Source organism: Dipodomys merriami, unplaced genomic scaffold (assembly GCF_024711535.1).
Source record: "Dipodomys merriami isolate MVZ:Mamm:240054 unplaced genomic scaffold, mDipMer1.0.p SCAF_11, whole genome shotgun sequence".
NCBI classification, from domain to species: domain Eukaryota; kingdom Metazoa; phylum Chordata; class Mammalia; order Rodentia; family Heteromyidae; genus Dipodomys; species Dipodomys merriami.
The window spans coordinates 305,865-321,614 of record NW_027202382.1 but is presented as its reverse complement, the minus strand read 5'-3'; the positions used below and the strand labels follow the sequence as shown (position 1 = coordinate 321,614).

The following is a 15,750-nucleotide window of genomic DNA, read 5'->3' as shown; positions in this document are numbered from 1 at the left end:
ATAAATACTAATTGGTGCATTCACACATCTGCTATCATACCAATGAATATTTCTTCCTTGTAGCTACCAATTCTAATTTCTAGTTATAAATTTCAAATCTGTCAGAATATTTGATGCATTTTTCTCCCTAACAGTCAGGCCAGTTTGGTACTTTTGCTTATTGCTATCAAGGCATGAGGGGAGGTATCTATAGTTAGGCAGTACCCTAAGAACTCCTGTATTCCTAGCAATTATGAAAGTACAATCACTCAAGCAGGGAGCCGGTGGCTCACGCCTATAATCCTAGCTACTTAAGAGGCTGAGATCTGAGGATGCGGTTCAAAAAGCCATTCTGGGCAGGAAAGTCAATGAGACTCTTATCTCCAATGAACCACTAGAAAACCAGAAGTGGTGCTGTGGCTCAAGTGGTAGAGTGCTAGCCTTGAGCTGAAGAGCTCAGGGACAGCGGCCAGGCCCAGAGTTCAAGCCCATGACTGACAAAAAAAGAAAGTACAATCACAAAGGTATAAGTAAATCAGAAAATAGAAGAAGAAGATACCAACTTGATTCGTATCACATTTCTTCCCTCAAGCAGACCCCAGCTCTCCCATTCAAGTTCTCTAATTCAAGTTTAGCCTCAACCTCTTGGCTGCTATGGAAGATTGACTGGATTAATAGTTATGGATTTTTTGATGCTTCCTTATGGATATGCTCTTTACAGCTCCTAAACTCCCTGTCCCATCTCATCTACCAATTCCCCACAATGTCCAATCTAGTTTGTCCCTAAATATGACATTCCATGGCTTACACCAGCTTCCTCTCTATCTGCCTTTGTGGAATGAACTTTGTAAACTCAAGGATTATCTCTGCTAAGGCCTTTCCAGAATCTCTTCCCACTTTCCCCAACAATAGTTATAGTTATGAGCAAAATCCAATCCAAATTTTATATTCTTTGTAAGGTTAATTTTATTATATTTTTTCTGTAAAACTCTGAATTCCTAATATGATGAAATCCTGACTTTGTATTCCTAGCATTTAGCAGCATATCTATGAGTAGAAAAGAGTCCTAATTTGTGACTGAAAACAAACCATTCATATTATCACTTCATGGTTTGTCTTAGATTGTTATTTGGTTATTTTGTGCACTACAGATTTAGCAGAAAGGAAAGAGACTTGAAGCCTATTCTAAGCTTTTTTTTGGCGGGGAGGGGGGGGGCAGTCATGGGGCTTGAACTCTGGGCCTGGACGCTGTCCCTGGGTTCTTGATTCTTCAGCTCAAGGCTAGCCCTCTACCACTTGAGTCACAACGTCACTTCCGGTTTTCTGGTAGTTTATTGGAGATAAAGAGTCTCATGGACTTTCCTGCCCGAGGTGGCTTTGAACCACAATCCTCAGATCTCAGCCTTGTGAGTAGCTAAGATTACAGGCGTGAGCCCGGGGTGCTCGGCGTTTTTTCTTGCCATTTAGTATACGATCTTTTGACAAGTTATTTAATCCATGTAAGCTTGTAGTCTCTGTGAAGTAGGAAGAATAATCCTTCATAGGGCTGTTACACTCCTCTAGGGTTTCTGTTCCTTTCACACAATAGTAAGTTGCAAGGGTATAATTATACATGTATTGAACATGTATGCCAAGCCCCATGCTAGGCCTAACTTTAAAGGCATTATAGGAATTCTTATAATTCAAGGAGAAAGTACTGCTATTTTCCCAATTTAACAGTAGAAGAAACTAGAGTTCAGAAGAGTGGAATTGTTATATCAAGTTTCACCATCTACTAGTAGCAGAAAGGGATAGGGATGTCTGTTTGGTTCACCTACTCATACCCTATCTTCTCATTCTGTCCAGAGACGACACAGCCTAGCAAGAATTCAACAAATACATATGACTAGAAAATAAAAATACACAGACTCTACTAGAGGCTAAAAATAATTATTTTGGTAGCTTATTTTTATTAAAAACCAACATGTGAATATGCATGGCCCTAGGGTAAATAAATACATTTTATGGCATGAAATTACCAAAGGAACTTATAAGTTATTGTTATATTTATAGGTAAAACTTTAGCACTGAAGTTTTAAATCACATAGGAATATTTAAATTTTAATTTGCTTTTAAGATGTCTTGTGCCTGACAAGGTAACATTTCCCATTTTCTTTCTTTGAATTTTTAAACTTTCCTTGAATTTTTAAATCTCCTGATATGACTAGGGGGTGGGAAAAGCTGGAGAATTTTCCCAAATGCTTTTTTCTTTTCTTTTCCTAGTTTCCTTAAGAGCACTCCTGTGTTCCCAGTCCGCTCTTTTCTTCCCAGCCCCAACACAGCTGATGGGAGAGAATGCCAGAAATGGCAGGAAATACAAGGAATCACTCACTCCATACAATCAAATACCCACATGTCATATAGAAAAGTGCTATTAGTAAACTGGTAAAAATGTGAAATAAATATGCTTACAATAAGGATTACTTTCTTAATTTATGAAAGGCTGGTACAAATCAGCTAAAAGAGGAACCTGGTTAGAAAATAGCAGCAGGGTAGTATATTTGTTATGATTTATAGGAAACCTAAAATACAATTGACTTAAACAACATAGAACTTTATATTCTCTGACAGAGCTAAAGAAAGCCAACAGGAATCCAGGCAACTTCTATCATGGGTTCCAGATCTTAAGATGTAGCTACTACCTCAGGGCTAAAATTGGCTGCTCAAAGCAGCTCATACCTATAACATCAGCCACTCAAAAAGGAGACATTAAGAGGAATACATTTTGAGGCCAGTCTGGGCAAAAAGTTAGTGAGACCCTCCATCTCAACAAACAAACTGGGCATGGTGGTTCATGCCTTTAATTCTATCTATATGGGAGGATCACAGCCCAGGATGGCCTCAGGAAAACAATGCAAGACTATCTGAAAAAAGGAAAGAAAATAAAAAGACCTAAAGTACAAATGGCTAGACATATGGCTTAAGTGCCAAAGTTACTTGCCTAGAAAGCAGAAGGTTCTGAATTCAAACCCCAGTGCCACCCACCGCCCCCCCCCAAAACAAACGCTGTTCAAGTTCTAGATAATGTGTTGTGTTTACATTCTAGCCAGAAGAGGGAAGAAAAAAGCAAATAGCATTGCTTCCATGTAAAGAAACATCTGAAACTGAACACTCCACTTACATCCCACCAGCTGGAACTTCCATCACACAGCTCAGTTAGTCTCAGGGAGGCTGAGCTTCTTTTTTGTCCTCTCTTGAGTATCCTAGGTCATATTAAGAGTTGCTATTATGAATAAGGGGAAAAAGCACATCTGAGGGAACCCTGGCAGCCTGTTTGGTGGGGCAGTGTTCCGCTTTACCCTTAACTAAAGACCTAAGACATGCTACCTATCTGATGGGAAAATGAGATATCTGATGGTGCCAATTGCCGGGAAAAGGGAAAAGGCAAACTGACTTCATGTTAATAGAGGTAAAACCTGTTGAAAACTTTCTGAGAGACAAAATTTTAAGCCTATTTACCCCTTTAATTGCCAGTTCTACTAGTAGACATTTTTCTATAGCTCTACTCACAAAAATAAATTTATAAAAAGCAAAACTAGTGAGGTGTTCACTAAAGCACCTACATGCATATATACATACACACATACATGCATGCATACATACATATGTTACATTCATTCATATAACATGCAGATGCTCCTTGTCCATCTTAAGTTGAAAATATTCAATGTTGAAAATTTGCCTAGTGAGCACCATAGCTCAGCAGGAATAGTATCAAGAAATTAGAAGTAGAACAATGGAAACTCAGAGATTACCCAGACATGTATATATGTGTATGTATTTGCATTCTAAAGACAAGTAAAAATTCACACCCATGTATACACAGCCCTATTTTTTCCTGGAGAAAGGAAGCATAAAACTGTTTTCCTTGTGGGTTAGGGTGTCGCTCAGTGGTATAGCCCTTGCCTGGCCAGGGAAGCATGGCCCTGGGTTCAGTTTCCAGTACCAAAAAGATGTTAAAAAAAATTTATCTTTGAGAAAAAGGAGTGATTTTAGAGTTTAGGTTATGGAAAAAATTTTGAAAACATACATTTTCTTACTGATGATTTTTTATCTTTAAAATAATTTGAATCATGAACAAAAGTTATGAATGGACAGTTCACAAATTTGAAAATACAGACATCTAACAACTAAATAGGAGAAAGAGTAACTCTCACCAGCAATTAAAAATGGAAAGCAAATGAGATATTTACTGCCAACAAAAACTGGACTTTTAAAATTACAGTGCGGTATGGTAGTGACAGCACTGTTGAACAAGCATGTAAATTGTATAAAATGATAGAACCATTTGAACTATAACTGAGCAACTAGCTTAAATGATTAGTGCTATTTAACCTAACAATTTCATTTATAATTAGGTTCCATATTAGAAGCAGATAAAAATTACGAATACAGTGATCACTCACCTATCGCATGAGTTACATTCCAGAGACACCAGCCATAGGTGAAAATCTGCAAAGTAGCAGTAGTTGGATAGTCGTCCCTCGCTATACTGCGGTTCACTTCTTGCTACTTGGTGGATTTTACCTACCACGGGGATCTCTGGAATGTAACTCCTGCAATGGGGGGGATCACTATTTACATGTTTGTTTATTTTTAAGCCTGTGATACAGTGAAGCCCACAGAAAGTGAACCACAATATAGGGAAGGAACAACTGTAATCTAATATGTAACCACAGACGTATAACTTGCAACCACTTGATAAAATATTACACAACTATAAAAATTATGCCTATAAATTTCTGTATAACATGGACCATGCTTAGACCTGACCAAGAGTCACGTAATATTTTCTATAAAGGACCAGAGAAAACTTCATGCATTGTAGGCTATATATTTTGTTACAATAATTGAACACTGCTGTTTCAGTATAGCAGTAACCACAAATAATATGTCAATGAATTACTGAGTTATGTTCCAATAGGATTTATGTATGGACACTAGAATTGTTATTTCAAATACTTTCTTTGCGTGCTATAAAATAGTCTCTTTTCCCCAACAATTTAAAATGTAAAAACCATTTTTAGCTTACAGGCCAAATAGAAGCAGGTGTCAGGAGAACTTAGTCCACTGATTGTGCTTCCTTCTGAATAACTGAAAACTCAGTACAGAGAATTACATACGGAAGATGTTTGGAAGCAGTAAAATAATTGTGATTTGTTTTCCATTTTCTTGGTTTTTTTCCCAGATGTTTGTCGCTTTTATACCTAAAAGCCTGTATCGTAAAAAAAACTGTTTATACACTGAAACTAAATATTACTTTATATATATTGAAATATATGTATGTATATTAGAGAAGTTATGGCTGAAACGTGTGGCCAAAATTAAAATGTAATTGCTTAAGACTCTCTGTGGATATGTCTTTACTCAGGTGTTCTGCAAGTTTTAAAACGATTTTGATTTAACAGAGAATGCCCTCATTTCCACACTTTCTAACTAATATTCACAATCTAACACTGAATGAAAACATATGTAATAATTATACTATAAGTTTTACCTCTTTTCTGCTTAAGTGTAACTACTTACGCAAAGTGGCTACTCAAAACTTGTGTGCCCTCATTTTACTCCAAACAGCACTGCAGCTGCCAAATTAAAACTTCTGTGGTTAAAATGTACACAAATTACATTCTCTCAGGGAACCATTAGGCAAAAGTTTCTGACCACCTCTTCATTACTGAAGATTTTCCTTTAAACCATAATTCTATGTCAAAAATTTAATAAAAATCAAAAAGTAATCAACTTGGTTGTTTAATAGTATGTTTCTCTCTGGAATTGCTCATCATGCTTTTAGGTAAAGAGGAGCAGGAAGAATATCTAACATGTAAGGTTTGAAAGAGATGATTTCCTAAACCTTACTAAAAAAGGTTAATAGCAGTAAATCATAATCTTAACAAACTTAGCAATAAACTCACATTTTACAGTCTGACACCTATTTTTTCATGCCCTCCCTCCCACTGCTATTTTAAACCATTTTCCCTTATTACTCCTTTTTATCACACCTCATATCTCTAGCAATTCTTTAGGGATGCTGTGCTTATTTCCCTGCTGACCATCAACAATGTAAGTTCTAAAGTCTCCAGGGCTGTGGACCCTATGACCAGGCTTCCTGCAGGGCCTGTCTGGAGGTTTAGTTAAAAGAATGTGGTCCTCATTTCTTGTCAGTAAGAAAAAGACACTTCCGATATAAGGTGAGTCAGATGATCTGGGGGTCTTTCTATGGAATTTCTTCAAATCACAGCAAGCACTGTAATGTCTTCTAAAACAAATCACATAGATTTCAATGACATTTCCCTTTCGTGATATGCAGTTATGTCATTTCTGACACAATCAGAACATTTTAAAGGAGTTTCAAAACAAACTTATCTCTGTAGAAAGCTTCCTATAGAGAAACTCTGAAAACAATGCAACACAGTTTGTGTGTGTGTGTGATAAAATCCATTTTCCCAATTTTTAAATATACATAATTATTTTTTCTTATTTATTTTCAGGTAGCACTAGGATTCAAACTCCTGCTTGCTATTCAGGAACTCTACCACTTGAGTCCTTTTTTTTGTTGTCATTATTTTTCTAATCAGACCTTGCTTGTGCCTGAACCATGCTTCTATATTTTGGATATAAGTCCCTACTTCGATACATGAATTCCTCATTTAATTTTCTCTTTATTCTGCTAATTGTGTCCTTCACTATAGAGAAACTAGTATTTACTGTGTATCAGATACTGTTTTAAGTCCAGGGATAAAACTGTGAATTAGGCACACAAGTACCTTTTGTCTTGTTTATAAGTTTGTTTTGGGGAGGGCATGAGGTGGGCACAGAAAGGGTGAGACAAATGGTGAACAAATTCAGCAGTGATACTCATTAGACACTATGTTGAAAATGAACTATACAACTTGTGGGTGGGGACAGGAGGGCAAAACTTGAAGAGAGTAAGAGAAGTGGTGACACTGCTCAAAAAGAAATGTACTCAGTACTTCGATTATGTAACTATAACCCCTCTGTAAATCACCTTTACAATAACTATAGATGAAAAGCACACAAGAATTCCCTGTCCTTTGAATTAGTTACTAGCCCTTAACTAATGTGCATCCTGAATAAGTTCCTTTTAAAGTCTAATTTGCTGAAACAACTATGTAACCACACACCTACTCTTTCCACAGTCCTAGTACTAAAGTTTTCCAGCATCACTGTTCTGTGGATACAAACAAGATATCAGCGGTGAATCCAATTTCCCTGTTCCTTGACCTATTTACGCAAGACATCTTTGTTCTCCTAAAGTTCTCATCAGGAGTTGCTGTTTGTCTATTATCCCTCCAACCAGGTCCTGCCTCCAATATACTAGAGGACTCTTTGGGTTATAGGGGTGATTTCTCCACACAGATTTGACCATATCCTCAAACCTTCTCTCTCTGCTTTCTGAAACTGTGAAACTCTGACTAAAATCCAGTGTCTAGTAGAGTATGACACAAAAGGTTTATTTCCATTTCCATTTGTAGGTCTTTTTAACAGTCTGGATAGTGGACCCTAAGTCTGCATGCAGAAAAGGCAGTAGGCAGTCCTCTCTATTTCCTCTCTTTTACTTGCCTGCAAAACCTCCACTTTTCCTTGACCACTGTTTGAGCCTGCATTAGAGGAGTGCAGAACTGGGTGACATTGTCCAAAAAGAAATGTACTCATTACTTGACTTACATAACTGTAACTCTTTGTACATCACCTTTATAGTAACAATTTAAAAAAATTAAATTAAAAATAAAAAATAAAAGAGTGTATAACCTACATGCCAATTTTTGTTTGTTTTGCCAGTCGTGGGGCCTGAACTCTGGGCCTGGATGTTGTCCCTCAGCTCTTAGGCTCAAGGCTAGCGCCCTACCACCACAGTGTCACAGGGCCACTTCTGGCTTTTTTTCTACTTATGTGGTGCTGAGGAATTGAACCCAGGGTCTCATGCATGCAAGGTAAGTGCTCTACCACTGAGCCACCTTTCCAGCCCAACATGCCAATTATTATTTTTTTTTTTTTTGGTCGGTCGTAGGGCTTGAAATCTGGGCTTGGGCGCTGTCCCTGCGTGCTTCAGCTCAAAGCGAGCACTTTACCGCTTGAGCCACAGTGCCACTTCTGTTGTTCTAGTGGTTTATTGGCGATAAGAGTCTCACGGACTTTCCTGCCTGGGCTGGCTTTGAACCGCAATCTTCAGATCTCAGCCACCTGAGTAGTTAGGATTACAGGCATGAGTCACCAGAGCCCGGCTTCATCATTCCAATTTTTAAAAGGGTTTGAACTTGATATATAATTTGGGTTCAGGGTGGGTGTCTACTAGGCAATAATTTTTAATAAATTTCAAATCTATTTGCTAATTTTCTTTCATTGACTATTCAACTCCTTCTAGTGTAAATGCACTTTTAACTTTTATATACAAGTCATCCTTTCAGATTTCTATTTCTTACTTCATTTCTTCTTTGTTTATTATTTCAAACTCCTTAAAACTGCCACTGAAGACAGGAAAAAGTGGGATAGATAAAACTAATAAGTTGTAAGCACAATAAATCAGCAAAATAGTTGCAAGACATAAGCAGAACCCACATTTTAAGATTAGCAAGGTGAGTACTAGTGGCTCACATATGTAATGCTAACTCCTCAGCAGAGTCTATCTAGAGAGTTGAAGTTCAAAGCCAATCTTGGGCAGAAAAGTCTGTGAGATAAACCAGAATAACAACAAAACATCAAAAAGCTATACTAGAAGCATGGTTCAAGTGCTAAACCAGTAGCTTAGTAAGCGTGGCCATGCAGGCATGATGCTCTGAGTTCAAACCCCAACAGACAAAAAATAAAATAGCAAATCAGGAGTCCATAAGACATGTTACTTTATAAATACAAAGACATCATAAAGTAGCCAGATGCCAGCATTAAATTGGCCCCAGAACTGCAGGCAACCCCAAAGCTATTCAGCAGCCTTAGGAGAAAACACAAGCTATTGACAAGGCAAGTTTGTCCCTGCATCTCTCCTGAAAGCTTGTGTGTATAAAAGGCCTGATACCTTCTATCCCCTAGCTCTCTTTTCCAAATCTCAATCCTTATCCTTAAAACGTCCAGAAGATTGGAGGAGCAAGCTGATGTAGCAGAAAATGGGAGGGCACAAGAACAATGCATAACCAAGATCCTATAGTCCTTCCCCTAGTTGCTCTCTACCACATCTCTTGTTGATTTTCACTCCATGTTCTAATTCATTCACTATACTAGGTTATTTGAGCATTTTCAGTTAGCCTGTGATACCCTCTATTCTTTGGTCTCTTGGATGACTTTTCTTGATAGCATACATCATTGTAATATGGTAACTAATAAAGCACCTTTGTTCTCCAGTACAAATCAAAGTGCTAATCTTGAGGCATGCTCTATATTTCCCATCTTTCTCATGCTTCTCTTTGTGCTTACAAAGAGATTCCTTTCCTCCAAACATTGCCTGCCATCTACCACCTCACATTAGGATCAGATGCCCCACATATTATAACAGCATTCCACACTTTTGTAATTCCATAGTATCATCATCCTGTGTGCTTGGACCCACTGCATTTAATATGATAGATATGTAGCCAGTAATTTTTGTTAAGTAAATTTTCATTAAATTTAAAATCAAAGTTCAGTTCCTCAGCCACATTCCACATGCTCAACAGGCATATTTCCTCCCTCACAGTAAGTGCTAACCTACAGTGCTGCCTTGGCGCTCAGTTCTTGAAGGCACAGGCAATTTGGATTGCTTCTGTGTTACCAGTAGCCTATATAGTACCATTATGGAGCAGACCTCTGCATGCTTACCTATTAAAAGGGCTTCCAGTCCAGAAGCTAGAGAAAGCCAATCCAGGGGGCTTTTATATTGAATGCATCTCTTTCTGGAAATTTTATTTCATGGTTGAATTTCATTTTAATTCCAACTTTTTCCAATACCTCTTTTTCAAGAGTCTAAAGTTTCAAAAGGGATTATTCCATTTTTGTCTTTTTTGACTTTCTTGTGGCTATCATGAAAATTTTACTTTAGGTCACTCCAAAAAAGAAGGAAAGAAGCCTGTGACAGAATACAAGAGGAAAGTTATCCTGGCAAGTGTCCATTCTCAGGACATCCAGGCAGGAATCCTATCCCCCTAAAGTAAGATTTTTCTATAGCAGACAAATGAATTGCTTATTTCACTGATTTAATCATCCATTTTCATACTCCCTTGAGAAAGGGATTCTTTCATAAGCTAAATTTGGAGGCAATCTAATTGTTTGATGTAAACCTTCAAAGTTTTCTTTGAGCTGAATGTCTATCTCCTTGGGCAGAAAGGGGTAAAAGAAGGAATTTACATTCGCTTTGCTAAACATTAGCATCTTTTGTTCAATCATTTGAATGCAGGACAGTTATGGGGGAACAGCTTAGAGAACAAGAGTTGACATATACAGTGTAAAATCTTTTAAGGTGCTTGGATTCAATGAGGGAGAAAGTGAGACGGAACCATATTTCAGCTTCCTAACTGTGTTCCAGTCAGCGGGAACTTTGTGACAGGTCTCTGTCTCTCAGCTACACTTGACTGGCTTTTGCTGACATTCAGCTGTCAGACAGCAACCCTTTACCAGGCCCCTAGCATGCTCCACAGCTTCACCCAATTAACTTGCTTTCACTTGACACAGCAGCAAAAAGCTTCATAATAGGTGGTCAAGGTGCATGGTGCCTGCCTGCCCTCGAACTGCTCACACACAACAAGATGTTTAACTACTTTCCTTCTTGCCAGTGTGCTCAGAACAAGTATGATGACAACTTAGTCATTCCGTGTATTGAATTGGACAGGAGTCTCAGAAATATTATAGTGATACATTAAACTGCTCAAACACACAATCTGGAGGACTAACGTGAAATTTCAAGTCAGTCTCTTTTGACCCTATTGAGAGAAAGAGTTCATGTTTAAATCACTAAAATTTCATACTAACAACCAATCTATAGTTAGTTTTTCTTCTATAGCACTCATAGAAATATTGTTTAAAGGCTAGCTAGTATAGAGAAAAAGCATTTGACAAGTATGAAGAGAAAACTCTAAGTACAATTTGAGAACGGAATTCAGCCTTTGCTTATAAAATTGTCCTTCATAACAAACTCGACATTTTCCATAAAGTTTTGTCATGTTACTCACCTTTTCAGATGAAATACATTTCACTTGAAAATATATCTGGTTAAGAAATATCACTTTTATACTTATTTTGAAAAAAATGAGCTAAGAAATTTACGTAACTCCCAATGGTTAGGACTAAGCATATGATTAGATTTCAATTACATGCTCTGAAAATCTGGAAATTATGAAAAAACTAAAGTTTCATGAAGAGAAAGTAATATAAGCTACATAACATTCAGAAACCTACATTTAGGAAAGCTATCTGATGAAGAAATAACAAGTGACTTTAAGATAAGGCTCTTTATTATTTACATTCAAATGTAGATACTACTAGAGACTCTGACAGTTATAATTTTAGTTCCAAAGATTCTAATCAAATCAAAGCTGAAAATTAAAGGATGAATATTTCTGCCCTACCCACCATCGACTAACCCCAGAAGAAAATTACTACTAGAAGCCAGGCAAAGCTGGGTATAATTGTAATTTGTTATTCTATGAACCTGAGAAGATGCTAAGATTTTAGAATCAGCTCCTTTTTTTAATTGTGAAAATACGGTACAGAGAGGTTACAATTACATGGGCAAGATAATGAGTACATTTCTTATCAAGTATTGTAGCCTCCTCCTTTGTTTCCCCTTCCCATCCCTTCCCATCTTCCCCCACCCCCCCAAACCTCCCCGCCCCCCCCACCAATGTTGTAAAGTTCGTTTTTGACAGAATGACTTGTACATCTCATTGTTGCAATGGGTCCACCTGTATCCCTGTTTAAATGATTTGTTTTTCCCCTTCCCCTCCACAAATTATACCGACATCAAATACAGTGAAAGCAGGGGTTATACTGTGGGGGAGAGACATACAAAGCAACAAAGAAATAATCTTGTAAATGTGTTAGAAACAATTGCATGAAAGGAAAAAAACATTTGCATACATATCTTAGGGTTCATTTCCCTAACATCACCTTATCTGACCTTTTCTGCTTGATCCAAACATATACTACCTATTGCAAATAAGGGAAACCATAGGACCTATGTTTCTTTGGGCCCGGCTTACTTTACTTAATATAATTTTTTCCAAGCCTTTCCATTTCCTAACAAATGGGGCAATGTCATTCTTTCTGATGGAGGCATAGAATTTCATTGTGTATATATACCACATTTTCTTGATCCATTCATCTACTGAGGGGCATATGGGCTGGTTCCATATCTTAGCTATGGTAAATAATGCTGCAATAAACATAGTTGTGTTGGTAGCTTTAGTGTGGTCTTGTTTGTAAACATTTGGGTAAATACCCAAAAGTGGGATTGCTGGGTCATAGGGGAGCTCTATGAGGAACCTCCATACTGCTTTCCAAAGTGGTTGAACAAGTTTACAATACCACCAACAATGCAGTAAGGTTCCCTTCTGTCCACATCCTCTCCAGCATCTGTTGTTATTAGAGTTTTTTTATTTTAGCCATTCTAACTGGAGTGAGGTGGTATCTCAGTGTTGTTTTGATTTGCATTTCTTTTATGGCTAGGGAGGTTGAGCATTTCTTCATGCGTCTATTGGCCATCCTTCTTTCCTCTTCAGAGAAGTTTCTCTTTAAGTCTATAGCCCACTTATTTATTGGGCAGTTGTTTCTTTGAAGATTTGTTGTTGGGGGATTTAATTTTTTGAGTTGCAGGTAGATTTTAGATATGAGACTCTTGTCAGTTGTATGGCTAGTGAAGTTCTTCTCCCAATCCGTGGGCTTTCTATTGATCTTGCTAGCTATGTCCTTTGCCATGCAGAAGCTCTGAAATTTCATGCAATCCCATTTGTCCAAACTTTCTTTGATTTGTTGTGTTTCTGGGTCTCTATTAGGAAAATTTCGGCCTGTGCCAACAAGACCTATGGTTTCTCCTATTCCATCCTGTAATGTTTTCAGAGTGTCTGCTTTGACTCTGAGGTCTTTGATCCATTTGGAGTTGATAGAATCAGCTCTTTTAAATATCAGTAGCTTTGTGTTGTGCCTTCCAATTGAATAACACCTTTCTCTACATCAATGAAAATTTGCTATGTTGAAAACTGCTCCAGACAGGAAACAATCTTTTTTTTTATTTTGAACATACTGTACAGAGGGGTTACAATTACATGGGCAAGATAACGAGTACATTTCCTATCAAGCATTGTAGCCTCCTCCTTTGTTTACCCTTCACATCCCTTCCCAGCCTCCCGCCCACCCCCCCACCCAAACCTCCCCCCCCCCACCAAAGTTGTAAAGTTTGTTTTCCACATGACAACTTGTACTTCTCATTGCTGCAATGGGTCCACCTGTATCCTTATTTAAACGACTTGTTTTTCCCCTTCCCCTCCAAAAATTATACCAACATCAAATACAGTGAAATCAGGGGTTATACCTTGGGGGAGGGACATACAAAGCAACAAAGAAATAATCTTATGAATGCGTTAGAAACAAATGCATGAAAGAAAAAAAACATTTAAATACGTATCTTAGGGTTCATTTTCCTAACATCACCTTATCTGACCTTTTCTGCTTGACTCATACATATACTAGATATTGCAAATAAGGGAAACCATGGGACCTATGTGGGAAACCATGGGACCTATGTAGGAAACAATCTTAAGTGAATTAGTTATCACCTAAGAAATTACCCTGCATCTGTTTTGCCCATTACAGACGACCAAATTTCTCCATCTTCATCTCCACTGACAATATCCTTACACAGATGATTCTCATTTCTCACATGCCTTCTTTAACATTGCTTAATTTTTTTTGAGTACTTATAGATGTCTGTCTCTCCTCAGCAACTATCAGATCCCTAAGAGAAAGTATATCATCTAACATTGTTAATGATATGCTATAATATAATATAATAATTATACATAATATATAATATAATATAAGTATATAATATAATATTATATTATATAAGAACTCACAAGAATTCTAGAAAGATGGCAGAGTGAAAAGTGCCAAGAACCACTTAGACAACAACTGCACTGGCAGAATCTGTCTATTTTGGAACTTTGGAATCTATAAAAGGTTTTCAATTTCCAGCACTTCAGAAAATAAGCTGCAGTTAATTTCAGTCAACGTCAGCACTTACCACAGTAGCAACTCTCCACTTACCACCTCAATCCTCATGAGACACCTATACGCATATTTCTGGAGCAATTCGAACATAGCTTGCAGGAGCCACAGTAGGCAAAAAATACGAAGATCTGTGCTCTGCTGCCTCTCATCTCATCAAGAAATACAAAGAAGTAAATGGCCTTCCCTTTGCATCCTCCATAAGCCTCTCCATCTCAACGGAAGTGACAGTCTATAGATGACAAAACTGTCCTTTGAAAGTATAGGAGTAAATTTGGCTTGAAGTGCTACATTTTCTTTTCTACATAGTTTAACAATGATTTCAGTAAAAAGTGTCAAGCCAATTCCATGGAAAAAAGAATAGTCTTCAATAAATGGTGTTGGGAAAAAAACAGATTATTCTCAAAATAAACAACAAAGTTAGACACTTATCTAACACTATACACAAAAATTAAATAAAAATAATCAACGAACCTACATGAAATGCCAAACACTAAAAAGCTATTAGAAAAAAATATAAGGTTAAAGCTTTAAGTCAGTAGATTTGGCCAAGATTTGTTGTATGAAACCAATGGCCTAAGCAACCAAAGGAAAAAAAGGATTTTTTGAAAAGTTTTTAAAATTTGTGTGTCAAAAGACACTGTCAAAGCCAGGCATGGTTGTGTATACTTGTAATCCCAGCTACTTTGGAAACAAAGGCAGGACTGTGGGTCTGAGTCAAGCCCAGGCATAAGTATTGAGACCCTGTCTCCCAAACACAGAAATAAAAAAAGGGCTAGGAGCATAGCTTAAGTGATGGAGCAAAAGCCTATCCTACCATGTTTAATGCCAAATTTAATCCCCAATACTGCCAAAAAAAGACTGTCCAAAGAGTAAAAAAGACAATACCAAGGCTGGGAAGGTGGCTCAGTGGTAGAGCGCTTGCCTTGCATGCATGAGGCCCTGGGTTCCATTCCTCAGCACCACATAAGCAAAAAGAAAAAAGCCGGAAGTGGCACTGTGACTCAAGTGGTAGAGCGCTAGCCTTGAGCTGACGAGCTGAGGGACAGCGCCCAGGCCCAGAGTTCAGGCCCAGGACCGGACCGCCCCCCCCCCAAAGACAAAACCAGATGAGGAGAAAATATATCTGATATCCACAATATCCACAATATAAAGAGAACGTCTAAAATTTAACAACAGAATTATTCCAATTTAAAAACTAGCAAGGGACTTTCTTTTTTTTTTATTGTGAAAATACCGTACAGAGGGGTTACAATTACATGGGCAAGATAATGAATACATTTCTTATCAAGCATTGTTGCCTCCTGCTTTGTTTCCCCTTCCCATCCCTTCCTATCTCCCCCCACCATCACTCCACCCCACCCTCGCCATGCGTTAAAGTTTTAAAGTTCGTTTTTTGACATAACATCTTGTACATCTCATTGTTGCAATGGGTCCACCTGTATCCCTATTTAAAATATTTGTTTTTTCCCTTCCCGTCCACAAATTATACCTACATCAAATACAGTGAAAGCAGGGGTTATACCG

General features: G+C 37.7%; 1 protein-coding gene across 7 annotated transcripts in view; it reads right to left on the bottom strand.

Moving 5' to 3' along the window:
* Ccdc171 (coiled-coil domain containing 171) overlaps nt 1-15,750 on the bottom strand; it is a 316,277-nt gene that overhangs the window by 7,599 nt on the left and 292,928 nt on the right. The gene's annotated exons all lie outside the window — the stretch shown is intronic.